The following is a 15,290-nucleotide window of genomic DNA, read 5'->3' as shown; positions in this document are numbered from 1 at the left end:
GAGTACGGCGTACCACCCGCAGACTGATGGTCAGAGTGAAAGGACAATTCAAACAATCGAAGACATGTTGCGCAGTTGTACAATCGGTTTTGCAGGAAGTTGGGACGACCACTTGCCATTGATTGAATTCTCTTACAACAACAGCTATCACTCCAGTATTGGCATGCCACCATACGAAGCCTTGTACGGACGAAAGTGTAGATCACCGACAAGTTGGGATGAAGTAGCAGAAGGAAGGATTCTAGGCTCGGAATTGGTACAACAGCTGCATGAGACAGTCAAGTTAATTCAGAGAAGGTTGCTTACTGCTCAAGATAGACAGAGGAAGTATGCGGATCCAGCGCGTAAGGACATCCGATTCCAAGTAGGCTAAGCCGTTTTGTTGAAGGTGTCACCAAGAAAAGGGTTGTCTAGATTTGGCAAGAAAGGGAAGTTAGCACCTAGATATATAGGTCCTTTTAAAATTTTGAGTCAAGTGGGGAAGGTGGCCTACGAGTTAGCCTTACCACCTCAATATCAGCATGTGCATAATGTGTTCCATGTGTCGTTGCTTAAAAAGTATAATCCTAACGCCAGCCATGTGATTGAACCTGTAGAAATTCAGGCAGACCTTTCATTTGTGAAGCAACCTGTCAAAATACTCGACTGGCAAGTAAAGAGTCTTAGGAATAAGTCGGTAAAGTTAGTGAAAGTATTTTGGAGGAACCCCAAGGTCGAAAAATCAACTTGGGAGTTAGAGTCTGATATGCATTCCCGGTATCCTAATATGTTCTCTTAGATTCTGGGGACAGAATCCCTTAAGGGGGAGAGGATGTTACAATAGGCATTTTCGTGTAATATTATTTGTGAATTTGGTGCAATTTTAAAGCCGAATGCCAGTATATTCAATTATTATATGCTTGTGTGAATGAAAATTTCTGCGTCCTAAATTTGCTTTATGTGGTATATGATTTTTTAAAGCAAAAGTTTATTTATTTCTTTTATTTTTGATTTATAAGGAATATTCTAAACCTTGAATAAATTTTTTTTTAAAAGTTATTTTGTTCACAAATTTCAAAAGTGGTTTTATAAAATTTTTAAAAATCTAAGTTATTTTATGGTATAAATTTTATAATTTTTGAACTTGTATTTTATTTTATAAAAATAAATCTTTATAAATTTTAGTTGTGATAATTAGCAAATTACAAGGAAGCCCTTGCATGCAAACCACCCTTCCATTCTTTTCAAGGACAAATAGGACATTTCCAAACCCACTAACTCATGAATTATTAGCCAAATTACCTCCTTGACCTTACATGCAAGATAGCCTAACTCTAGCTAGAAGGATACCCTTGTCATTTCTCAAACCCACTCACATTATAGTCAAATAAAGACATAAAAACAAATCAAGGAAGTGATCACCACTTCACTTCACCCCACCACTTTACTCTCCTCTCCTTCCTCCCGCTTCCCTCTCGGCTTTCTCCCCCTCCCCTCTAGGCAATTCCAAAAACTGAGCCCCATCCCCTTCTTTCTTCATTTCTTCACTCAAACAATTATCCTATAATCAAGTAATCTTACTCCTTACATGTTGTTCTTGTATATCTTAAGAGTTTAGAGTAGAAAACTTATGTGTTGACCTTGCATTATAGTGTTTTTGTTAAACTCCAAGTGAATATTCTTGATTCTTGTGAATTCAAGGCTTTCACCATGAGTTATAGTATCAAAGGGTTGAGAATGGCTAGACATGAGTATGCTACACTCATGAAAATGTTGTTTTCACCCTAATCCATTCGTCCATGACTTGATAGGAGCCGGATGGATGGTGTTTCGGTTGCCTTGTTTCATTTTGTGTGTTTTTGTAATGATAACATGAAAATCTTAGTGAAATCTTGGTACAAAACCTTTGCATGCTAGGTGGTCATTTAGATATAATCCATGATAGGCTTGCATATTGAATTAAAATGAAAATTTATTTGGAAAGCATGTTGTTTTGGTTTGTAAGACTCGAAGTCATGCATGCATGTAGATTACTCTTGAAAATTTTAGAAGTTCTTGATCATTCGGATTGATATTTTGTTAGTAAACCTTAATTGTAGTTAAGTTAAGAAATTAATTAAGAATTGTACTTCTTAAAATGTGATGTTATTTCTTTTATATTTATCATGAAGGTTAAAGTTGATGTCCTTGAAAACTTGATGACTTGTAATTTGTGTAATGTGATTTCCTTTGTTTTGCTATTTTGCACTTTAGGTAAGGATGATCTCCACTAAGTCAATTTTGAGTGTAAGGGAGTTAGTTCAGTAGATCACCATAGTCAAGTTATGGTTTGGGTATTTTGGTTGTTGGTGGTTGGGTTGTTGAGTGAGAACCTTGGAGAAAGGAGAGTCTTAGTTTCTGCAGAAAATCAGTTTGGTACCCTGAGGTTTAGAGTGAGTTTTGACCATGTCATTGTTGTGCACTTTGAGGCCCAAGCTACCAGAAGCTAGAATTAGGAGTATATAAAAGGTTTTAGGTGTTTTTTGGAGGTTTATAAGTCGTTTGGTTAGGTGCACGAGTGGAATCACAAAATATGTCCAGCAGGGGACAGTTTTGTTGCAACTTAGAAATAGGAAGTTTTGACCATGTCATGGGTAGGCCCTGTTGGGCCTTAGTTATAGGGAGTGTCAGAGGAGTTTTTCCAATCATAGTTCATAGGATATGAGTTAGAACCATGTGTCACAAGTTAGTTCAAGTTAGGGCGTTTTCTGCCCAGAAAAACAGGGGAACCATTGACTTTGAGCTTAGGCCCAAGGAGGCCCAAGCTAGGCCCTTGAGCCACATCAAGTTTGGGAGATGCCTTATGGTCAGAAGAGTCTAGTTTAGAAGTTTTGGAGGTAAACTTGTAGTTTAAGAGTGTATAATGCGCTCAAGAAACCATAGATGTCATTCTGAAATTTACTCCAGTGAGCACTTTCACTTACCACATAGTTTTAGAGCACTTATGAGTGAGACCTAGGTTTACCATTATGGTTGCAAGATCGTATAAAGCCATTAGAGTAAAAGGCCCAAGTGAGGGTCAATAGGTTTTGGATAGTTTAGTAAAGGCACATCGAGTTAGGAGGCCAAATTTGGAGACTTTGTCTAGTTTAGCGATCAAGTGACTTAAGTTGTGGGTCGAGATCATCCAAGCCAAGTGTGCATTATGGTATGTGTGATATTATTTGATATGATACATGAGTATAAGTGGCTATGTGTACTATTATATTTATAAGGTGAATATAAGTGGCATGCATATAGGCCTAAGTGCCCTTTGTGTCGTAAATAGTAATGAGTTGGTGAGAATATATTATAATGAGGATATTATTATTTATGTAGGATCTCGAGACGAGGGTAAACTTGCCATAAAGGTCGAGTAAAGCTTCCAGCTGCTCCTACCAGCCAGACCAGACCAGCCTTTCTCAAGGCAAGTGATTCAACCTATTTTTCGTTTACACTGCAAATGTGTGTTAATTAGTTCATATATTGATGCGAGTATCCTGAGTAATCTTGATATACTAGAACCAAGTGATTCTTAAATCTATCTTCGTATTATATAGAAATGCCATGAACCTCAATTTCATATTGCAAGTAGATCAAAGGTCATATCATGCTAGTACATCAAAGTAATTGGAATGCCATGATAAAAATAAAGATTTGTTATAATACTTGTTTGATCCTCTTGATCAACATACTATTGATTCCTAAAATCTTGACATCTCACCCTAATGCTTGAACCCCAATAGAAACCTTACCTTGATACTTAAAAACCAGATATTCTTTGGAGTTGTTCATGATCGTTTGATAACCCTATCCTTACCCTAAAGTTTGACATCCTGATATACCTTAAGCTAATGATCACTTTCTTTATACCTTAACACCTCTAGTATGCTTGTAACCCCTTATGCTTATCTTCTTGATGTTATAATACCTATACCTTGTCTACAATCCTTGCTTTAAGCCTAGTTCGACATTACTCTTTCATATTATCCAATATCCTTGCTAGAACACCTTGTTAAAGTTCTTGTATATGGAAACTTTTCAATTACCCTATTAAAGTAAAGTCTAGTAGATCATGGCCCTGACATTTTGTGACATATTTCCAGTGTTCAAATTTGATCTATAATCCCTTGATAAAAATGTTTACTGTTTAAGAGATTTTATTATCAATCGACATCAGTTTTTGAAATGATTAAAATGTGGATTTTCAGTCCCAAAGGGGGGATAAATGTTTTCTTTGAATAGTGGATCTGGACTGAGATGCGAGTCCTTTCCACACTTATATTGTAGGCTTAAAAGTTGTCTAGGGGTCTCATTAATGTTTTATAACCCAGCGAGGTTCGGGATTACTTCGCGGCTGATCACCGTCTGTAATCCGTAGCGTCGTAAAATGATTTTGATTAAGATATGATTTTGAAAAATATTTTGAATCAAGCAAATGATGCCATCACCCAAAGTTTTATCTCTTGTTAGTATTGGTTATGTCTTCGCATTGTCATTATTTTATATATATCTCGATTTATGCTTTGTACCGTATTATTTAGCACTTGTTGAGCATTTGGCTCACTCCTTGCTTTACCCTGATATTACAGCTAGCAGCTATGGTTAGATTCAAGCAGACAGCACGTAAGACATGTGACGTCGATGCATATGTCCGAGCTCAGGTAGAATAATAGACAGTTTTGTGTGAGGACTCGATATTAAAATCAGTTGTAATAGATGCTAGTGTTGGGTTGTTCCAAACCCTAAACTGTAAGATCTTGGATTCCGTTATGATTACTTTCTTTTAAATATTATAATAGTTATATTTATTTTGTTTGTTAAGTTGGGGGTGTGACAATCAAACTCATGGTTTGCCCCAATCTTATTCCTTTTGGGGGCATAATGCTTCGAAAATTTTTAAGGAACTCTTTATATATTTTTTTACTTACTTTGGTTAAGTCTTTCTCTCGTACAGTTCTTACATGGTCGGAAAATATGAATTCTTTCGGTTCCATATACTTCACGACACTCTCAAGTGTCAACAGTGCAATTAACAATACGAATAGAATTGCGATCTAATCACAAAAGAACTGATCTGAACAAAAGGAACATATATATACATAACCATTGGTTCGAGTGTACAACAACTAAATGCTTGAAAGAGAATTACATCATCTGATCTTAGCGGTTCCATCACAAAAGTACTACCACAGATGATCATCTAATCAATCTAGACTATTCATTCATAACTTAGGCTAATCCTCCAAAAGTGGAGCTGCATGAAAATCCTTGTCTGATCATTCTGGCTCTGCACACTACTATGGATCAAGAAATGCGGGCACACATGACATCCCTAACCTTCTCCATCAAAGAGTTGATGTGGTCTAAGATAGTCGCAAGTAGAGCTGGATCAATCTGACCCTCAAGATGGCCTCTAGCTGTAATTAGGATAGTAGCTTCAATCATGTCCATGCTATAAGCTAAGCCTGCCGAAAGTACCTCGCCCTCATTTCTCGGTGCAGTAAGTCGATCAACCAGATCACTTCTAAAATTACGGGCCTCAGACAGGCCACCGAAAGTATTATGATAATCGGTGATAAGAGAAGCCTGAACGGCTGCATCTAGTAGTCCATGGGGTGCAGGTGGTGCAGACCCAGGAGATCCAAATGGATAACCAAGCACGGTATCAGGTGACAATGGTGCAAGAGATAAAGGTGGTATTTCCTCAGTATGTGATGGGCTCTGTACAGGGGAGGGAACAAGAATTGGTGGAACCTCCTGGAGAGGTTATGATACTAGCATAACTGGTGCTATGGAAGGCCCCGCTCCATCTATTCATTGTGCCCTTGGTAACTCTCCATCCTCTCGTGCCGCCCTTGTAGCCATCCTACCTCTGGTAGTTGCCCTGACTACGGTCCTCAATTCCTCAACGATCATATCTTCACCCTTATCAGGATCCTCCACGAGATCCTCCTCAACAACAATCCCTTCTCGGATAATATCCTCAACCGTAACATTCTCAATATGAATCTCATCCGGTCCCTCGTTAGGGTACTCTATGGAATTCACAATATGATCTCCAGTGTAACACCCTCCAAATTCGGGGTATAGATTTGGGGCATTACTAATATTAACTACTCACTAATCTGCACAAGCGGAAAATAAATAAAATAATTACCCTGAACTACTACTACTCAGGATCTTTTCAAGGTTAAGGATTGAAAACAAGAACGATAAACCAACTTTATTACAAACCAGTTTAAAACAATCTATCTCAAGAACTCTCTTTGTTACAAAACTTTATTCTATTTACATTTCATACTAAACAACTTTTATTCAAACCATTACTACTACTTATCCTGCTACACCTGATCTGGTAACTCAAAGCTCTCTTCTGGGATAGGGACACACACTCTTGGTATAAGAGGGTTCCGCTGCTTGACTCGCTTCTTGACTATGCGGATTCTGATGGGTCTCATTCTCTACCTTGACTGAAAAACAGTGTGAATAACAATAAAAGAGGGTGAGCCAAAATTGCTCAACAAGCCTGCAACAATATATCTGGTATAAAGAGAGAAAAATAAATGAATCGATAATCTGATGGTTTGTACAACCATTTGTATCTGTATAGAATAATAATTTACCATTACAGGCGAGTGCCAAATGAACAAGACTGGAAATAAGAACCAACATATGCACTATAACCTGCTGATCAGTCAGGATACAGTACGGATCTATACCCAAATACATAGACCCAACCAACATAAGGGGTACCCAGGCAACTATGGCCTCATAATAAAGGGTTCGGGTTTATACCCGGCCCGTATCGTAACCATCCAGTCCATAGCTTAGCATCCAGAACATTCAGAATGCTTTTGATGTATCCCAACATCAGGATATATCAGAGTATATGTAACAAGGGTAAAAGTATTGGAATATGAATAGAGAATTCAATAAATTGGGAGAAATCAATAATCGAAATGAAATAGAAACAAGAATCAATAGTTGGGTATCAGTGTATATGAACAAGAATTATCAAAGTATAACTGATATGAAAAGTGGGATATATTCACTATTCTGAACTTAGAATAGGGAAAAACTTGCATGGCGCGTACTTAACCTCGTATGACTCACCGCCTTCCGTCCACTACTTGATTTTCCTTGTTGATACAGAATCTATCATGGAAAGATATTCTTTTAGATAACTTACTTTATACGCGTATCTCAAATTGAGACCACGTAGCCCTAATCGTCTACCCATACGATCCTATCAAACTCGCATAAATAAATATACAATTATATAGCACATAAGGTTCATATAATCACGTAAAGCACATAGCATACAAGGCATATAATTGATTTTGGACTCATAATTATTTTTAGAATCGATACTAGACTTATACTTGCGCTAGCAATCACTATCTGGTTCGATTTATAATTTCTCGGAATTTGTTAAGCTCGATTCGATCCTAATAGGGTCTACAAGCAATTAATTATCATAAGACGACTCGCTTTCGGAAGAAATTATTATTTATAATTATTTTTAATGGATTCGTTTCATTTTTCTGAGTCTAAGGGTCTTCGTTTTACTCAAATTCGACGAACGGTTTATTACTATGCAATAAACAAGATTTAATTAATTAATAATCAATTATAAATAACTGATTATAATTAAATAAACCTTAATTATATTCTTAAATAATTATTTATATTTATTGTATTTTAAAATAATCAAACCTTAATTATTAGAATTAATTACAAATTATTACAAATATTTACACTTTACTATCAATTATACGCTTAGATCGATTATTTATAAATAAATAATCGATACAACTAACTATTACGATATTCATCGAATGAATATATACCGTTCCAATAAGACTCTAACTCAACGATTGAGTACTCGTATAGATACGAGCCACTCACGTTATTCGACTAATTATCGAATTATTAATAATATTATTCGATTATTTTTAATCCTATTTATTAATTAATCATTTAATTATTAAATAATAGATATAGATAACTAAATAAATAATTAGATAAATAATTAAATAATTAATTAAATAAATAAATTCGATTTTCTAAATTAATAAAATAAATTAGAAATTAATTATAATAATTTTCTGAATTTATAACTAATTTTTATTTAATTTTTAAAATTAATAAAAACTGATTTTGATTTTATAAAATATAAATAATTAACTAAAATTTCAGAAACAGGAAATAGGGAACCAAATTGGGTTCTTTTGGATCAAACCCGGGTCGAAACCGGGTCATTCCCGGGCTGCTCAAGAACGCCGCCTTGGCTGCCAGAAACCAGCGCTGGCGAGGGAAATTTCCGGTGAACAAAATGCAGCCAAAACGTCCTACTTCGGTCTCATTTCTCATCGTATTCAATCAAGAACAGCACCGTAATCCCATCGTGACGATTCCCAGCCGTCCTCCTATCTTCCTCCATCGTTTCCGGCGTCTGGACCTTCAACAGCAGCGGCGGCGACGACGCTTTCCGGCCAAACCAAAAATCGCAATGAACCTTAGTGTTATTATATGGAAAATAAAGCTCTTGACACCTAAAATCTAACCGTGCTATCATATTTAACCAACATCAAACGTATAAGCCTCAATCAATCGAAACCCGATTCAAAAACGGGTTGAAAACCCCAAAACGTAAATCACGATTTCGGGAATAGAAAAATCAATTAAAAATATGTAACACCCTATTCATGTAACTCTCAACAACCAAAACACAATGATTTGCAAATGCCCAAATTAGTTCAAGAACCCTAAAATACAAATCGAAAATTGAAGCTATAAAACACAAAATTGATGGTATGAATAGCAAGTAGAGATCAAGAGGATCGTTTTGGTTACTCACATGATTGAATTGGACAATAGAATCACCTTCAAATCTGTGATTGAAATCCTTGAGTGTTCTTCACCAACACAACCTAATTCTTGATTTTCTGATTTTTAATTATAATTAACTAATTAATTAATAATAAATCAGCTATTTATAGTACTGAAAATAATACCCCTAAATAAAATTAAGGGGCTAATTACACATCTAATAAAAAATATTTGGCCCCAATTTTTATAATTTTTGGGTATTAATTATGATTTTTTTTGCAAATATCCAATAAATACAAAATAAATGCTAAAAATTCCCAAAAATTATGAGTATTACAAAAATACAAAGAAAATGATATTTGATAATTCCATGATCATATAAAAATAAAAATGTGATTTTTGTGGGGCCTTTGGTACCCGAAGTGGTCCGGAAAAGTCGTTTTTCGCGAAAAAAGGTAAATATGTACAACGTATAGGGGTTCAGAATAGAGATATGGTATAGGTCGTTCTTGGAAAAATAGGGCCAATGATTTTGTTTGAAATACAGGCTTTTAAAACATTGTTTGAGTTGTACGGGTTTTGATATAAAACATATAACTTACAATAAAACACTCAATAAATATTCGAATCAAATTCTGATCAAAACAGACAACACGTAACACATACCAATTAGGGTTTTACGACTCAACACATTTAATTACATAATAATACACATATTTATCTTTATTATAATATAATACAAGCGTAATTTTCTTGGTCGTTATATCCAACATGTAATAAAACATCCTCATGCTGATGCTCCTGAACCTCAGGGTCCGGTGCCCCGCTGCCCTATACAATAACAAACTATGTTACTATCATGATATTTATAAGGGTTCCCATAAGGGTTTTAACTGTCATTACTACGTTAGGTAGTCCAACTATGAACTTGGCAAGAGTTCTTATTACCTTAGTAAACTTATCATTTTAACGACGCATCATCTCTGAGGTTTATAACGCTTAGCTCTGATACCATTTCTGTAGCACCCCCAAATCCGGGGTTGGGGATCTGGGTTGTCACGAGTTCCATTTTCCTTAATAAAATTTAATCTTAATAAACAACCAACTATTGCGTATTATGACCCCACAATACACACATACACCACAAGTTATAGTCTCAGAGATGAATACCAAAAATAACAAAAGTCATTTTATTCCACATTTATAAGTCATTACACCTCAAAAGGGTTTCTGAATAAATTTACATATTCTTTGCCATTATTACAATTCATAAATATTTATAACTCTGGTACATCAATAGTTGAAGACCTAGCCTTTTGGTAGTTCCTACCTCAGCTATATCGATATCAACACCTACAGAAAACTACAGAACATTTCCTATCCGCTGGCGAATTGGGAGCTTGGTCTTGTTCATCTTGTCCAGGTGTTGTTGTATGATGAAAGAATAAAGCAAGGGTGAGCAACAAGCCCACCAAAATAACATGTATAATAATTTACAAGATATGAGCATTTTTATAGTACTCATGAAAGTCTTGGTCAGAAGAAATGAACCAAGTTTGATATCTTAACGCGACCAAGTCACAAAATATTCAGTATATATGTATATATACTTTTCAAAATCTTGGAAGTGCTCTTCCTTGCATAATATACACCGAGTTCAAGTTTATAACCATATAAAAATATCGTTGCAAGGTGATCTCATATACTTAACCTTGTCTCAACATTTTTCTGAAAATCTTTGTCATGCATAAGATAATCATTTACTAGATATAAGTTGAAAAGATGAAGTTACAAGATACTCCAATATACTTATACCTTTTCCGAATAATACTTGAACTACCATCGTTCAAGGTATAATCAATTTTAAAAGTTCACCACATAGATGAGACTACAAGATAAGACTTGAATAGAATCAATCTTTAAAATATCATTCAAAAGAAATGAAGTTATGAGATACTTCATTAAGTCCTGATATATATATACACACCTATATATATTTTTCTCATACTTTCCTTGAAATCCTCTGTTATGAACAGTATAAACAGAGTTATAATATCCAATGAATTTGGAAAGAAGAAAACGTTGGCATAAACCCGATATCTTGTTGATCAGGATAAGATACCAATACGTAACCTTTTTTCTAGTAGATGGATGAATCCCCCACCGGTCATCACCCTAACCGCATTAGGACCTTATGCTGGACCGCCACCTGGCCTCTTACGCGTTGATGGACTGCCACTCAGCCACTTAAACTTTGATAGACCGTATCCTGGCCTGTCGCTTATGCCGACTCATTTAGATGGACTTACTTCCCGAAGGTTGGGCAAGTAATCAAAAGCTCTTTTATTAAATCAGCAACTTCATTACAAATACACCACAAAGCCGGATCCCTCGGATTTTTTACGCGAGTATTTAAATCCCCTTCGAAAGGAAGATCTTAAATTTAAAAACGAGTTTTGGGATCCGCTCTAGCCTTTAAAATCATTTTGAAGACTCGTAAATATTTTTGAAAGTGTTTGGAATAAGGATGATTTGATAGAATAAATCAATTCCAAGATAATCAAAGAATATCTGAATATTGTGCTATAAATAATGTTCAAATAACGAATAGCTTTTATCAAAGTAAATGAAGTATAAGTTCTGAAAATAACTTTATGAAAATATATAAGGTAAGAATGATTGACGATATCAATCATTTCTCGAATACTTGGCGAATAACGAAACATTATTCTTTAAGAAAATAATAAATATTATTTAATAAAATAAACGGAGTCGTAAGTCCTCGAATGAATATTCAAACTAATATTTACTTATAATTTAAAACTATCGAATAAATGTTATTCGATTAATAGTTTTGAAAACTATATATATATATAATATATACTCGGGAACATCGCCTCCCGGTTTAGAAAAATGTTAACCTTTGGGTCCCCTATATTAAGGGTATACGCAAGTACTGCTTATCTCTAGCATAGGTATTATGCAGTTTATAAACAATTAAATCAACTATGGGATATAAAAATTATGAAACAGGCATGCATATATATATATATATCATATTAACATGCTCCAATATATCGCAAGACTTGCTAATAACAGCCATGCACTTATCACAAGATAATGCATATACAAATATATACATCACAACAACAGTATAACGGGTAGAAAACTTGCCTAAGTGTCCCGGGGGTAGACTTAAGCTTAGAGTAGGTCCGGTAACCTATGACCAATAACATAAGCCGGAATTAGACCACAGCCACTTAAGAAACTAGTCAAAACTCACTCATACCCTAACGGTCGCTTACGGTCGCTTATACGCTTAACGATTTGCGTTAATCGCTTGCGTACCCTCGGCTCCACCAATTTTAATAAATAAACCGTTACGAACTTTAAGGCGACTCTTTCGCGAGTACTTTACCAACTTCCTAATCCACCTTACATAATTGTTTCGTAAACCAATTAGTCTTTTAAGGGGTAAAGGTTCGTTAGCGAAACACCATAACTTAAAACGGTCGTTTCTCCTAAACCGTAAATCGGATCTAAGCGAACCACATACCAAAACGAAGCTTACAACACGGTCTAAATAAACATGGCAAGGTTGCAGATTGGTCAGTGAGATTTCTGTCCCGAACATTAAGTACAAACAGTTGAATAAAAATGGGCATTACGACGACTATGTTTACGAGTTTTTCAATTTTTGCCAATCCAAACAATCACCAATCCTCACCAAATCCTCAACCAACATTACCGACACAAGATCTTACCAAAAAATACCAATTCAAGTCAAAACCTTTCAAAATCATAACTCATTATAAGTATTAACATAGATCCATCAACAACCACCTCTTAAACCATCAAAACTAACTTAAAATACATGAATCTTACTACACATACATGGATCTTAGTATAGAACACTGATACATCCATAAATTCATACAAAACTCAAAGTCAAGGTTAGGTTCCTAGAGATTATACCTTCCTTGGAGTGTAATAAGTTGCTAGGGAGCCTTAGGGAGCCTTGATCTAACCTTCTAATACCTTGATCTTGCAAAAGAATTCAAGAACAAAAAGTTAAAGTTTTGAAATAACTATTCACTAAAAAATATAGAGAATTGATTAGCCATGAAATCCTTGAAATTAACAGCTTAGATTTATGGTATAACTAAGTTTATAATTATGGAATCCGACCAAACCAACCTAGGAATTTATGCTTGCTTGGATGATAAACTTTGGAAATTTTTCCTTTCTTTTTTGAAGAAAAACCGTGAGCAAGAGAAGAAGAAAGAAGGAGAATGCTTCTTTGATTTGTCTTGGTGATTTGTGTGGTGTTTTTCCTGTTTGGTTAATATTAACCTTGGTTTAACCAAGGTTAAAACATTTGGCCACCATTCATCCTTGCTAAATATCTTTTTAACCTTGCTTACATCATCAATCTTATGTCATCCTCTTTCCACTTGTCTTTATCTTGTGGTTTGATGATGTCATAATACCTGGATTCTTGTACAAATTTGTCTTTTGGTCGTTTATTTGTTTTACGGTTCGCTTATCTCCCGTTCTCGTTAATCTTTTGAGGGATCATATCCGGGATCTTATTACTTAGGCTTCCCTAAACCTTTCTTAATATTTCATATTCCTTAAATGATCCTCTCTTATAATCCTTGAATTGAAATCTTTTTTATCATGTTACCTTATACTTAATTCTATCGGTATCTGGTGGATTTTTGGAAAAAAATCAAACTGTCCGAATTCAAATTATGACGATCTTCACATACCCTCATATACATTATGGAGTGCTAATATGATCTCAGAATATCCATTAAAGAACCCCTACATAGGGTGGTCTGACAATTTTAATTAATCAGCAATATCAACAAATTTACTATTCATCAGGGTCTCCAAAATTTCCAAAAATTGGGGTTATTACATAAATGGCATTTGGGGCATATTAAATGTTGCATAATAAGGATTGTGTGCAAATGGCATATTAGCATAATGTGCAGATAAATTTTGTGCATGCATAACAGGAAAATCATGCATGGGTGATATGAGCATGTTGGGCAAGGATGGAGGTGTAGATATGAATGCATGTATCACAGACTTGCAATTAGTAGATAAACGATTAACACTGCCACACTTAACACAAGTCTTTTTAGGTGCATACTTAGCATGTGTATAGTTATTGTGTTTGTTAATCCCTACTTTTTCATTTCTATTGTTAATTTGGGCACTTATAACATCCCTTGATGATTTCCAAGCCTTGATCACCTCTTTCTCACGTTCAAGCTGCTTTCTCAAAATCTCTTCTTTCTTCAAAGATTCAGTTAATTCATTATTGGAAATCTTACACTTTATTTTCAATTTTCAAAATAAATAAATTAATTTTCTAACACAAAATTTTTATCACTTAAAAACAAATTATTTTCTTTAATTATATTGTTTTCTTTAGTAAATAATTTAAGTGTGACACGCAAGTTGTACAATTCGATAGACATGTCATTTATAGCAACATCTTTAGAAAGGTGTGCTAGGTTTGTAGTGATTACTTGATTGCTTGATGAAAAGACTATTGTTTCATCTAAGTTGACCATTAGAGCTAGGTTGGCATAATTCATGTCTTCATTTGCATCCTCACCATCAGTTGCCCATACATTTTGTTGAGTAAAAAAAGTTTTTTCCGTTTGTTTGAGCAACTTAAAATATTTGTTCTTATAATCTACAGGCTCAAACTTCCTCTTTTCTGATTTTGGCTTTCTGCACTAATTGGCAAAGTGACCATTCATCCCACATTTGAAACATTTGAATTTAGCTTTATTAACCATATTTTTGTTGGATTTTGCAACTCCAAAGTTTCTCTTGAATTTGAGTTTTGCAAACCTTTTTGACAGAAAGGACAGATGCTCATCAATATCATCCATCTCATTCTGGCTTCTACAATTTCCATCTTCAGCCATTAACCCTTTGCCCTTGACTTCCAAACACTTATGTTCGGTGTAGATTCAATAGTTTCAACCTTCATCTCTTTTTATCTATCTTGTTCAACTACTAATGCAACAGATCCACCTTTCTTTCTTCCTTTCTCTAACTGCTCATCCTGCTCCATTTCGAGCTCATAGATTTTTAAAATACCATATAATCTTTCTAGAGTAAAGTCTTTATACTCTTGAGAATTTTTTAGAGAGACTGTCATTGGCTTCCATCTTTTGCTAGAGACCTCGGGAATTTCATATTTGAATCTTTAGTTTGGTACATCCTTCCATACAATTTTAAACCATTCAGTAATTTTTGAAATCTACTAAAAATGTCACTCAGTTACTCACCATCTTCAAAGTGAAAATGTTTATATAGTTGTATGAGGAGTTGCATCTTGTTCTCTCTAACCTGCTCAATTCCCTCACATAGCACTTGAATTTGATCCTAAATTTCCTTAGCAGTATTGCAATTAATGACATTTTCAAACA

The sequence above is a fragment of the Apium graveolens genome, chromosome 8 (assembly GCF_009905375.1).
Source record: "Apium graveolens cultivar Ventura chromosome 8, ASM990537v1, whole genome shotgun sequence".
Classification (NCBI taxonomy): Eukaryota; Viridiplantae; Streptophyta; class Magnoliopsida; order Apiales; family Apiaceae; genus Apium; species Apium graveolens.
The sequence above is the reverse complement of the archived record's forward strand: the minus strand, read 5'-3'. Positions refer to the sequence as shown.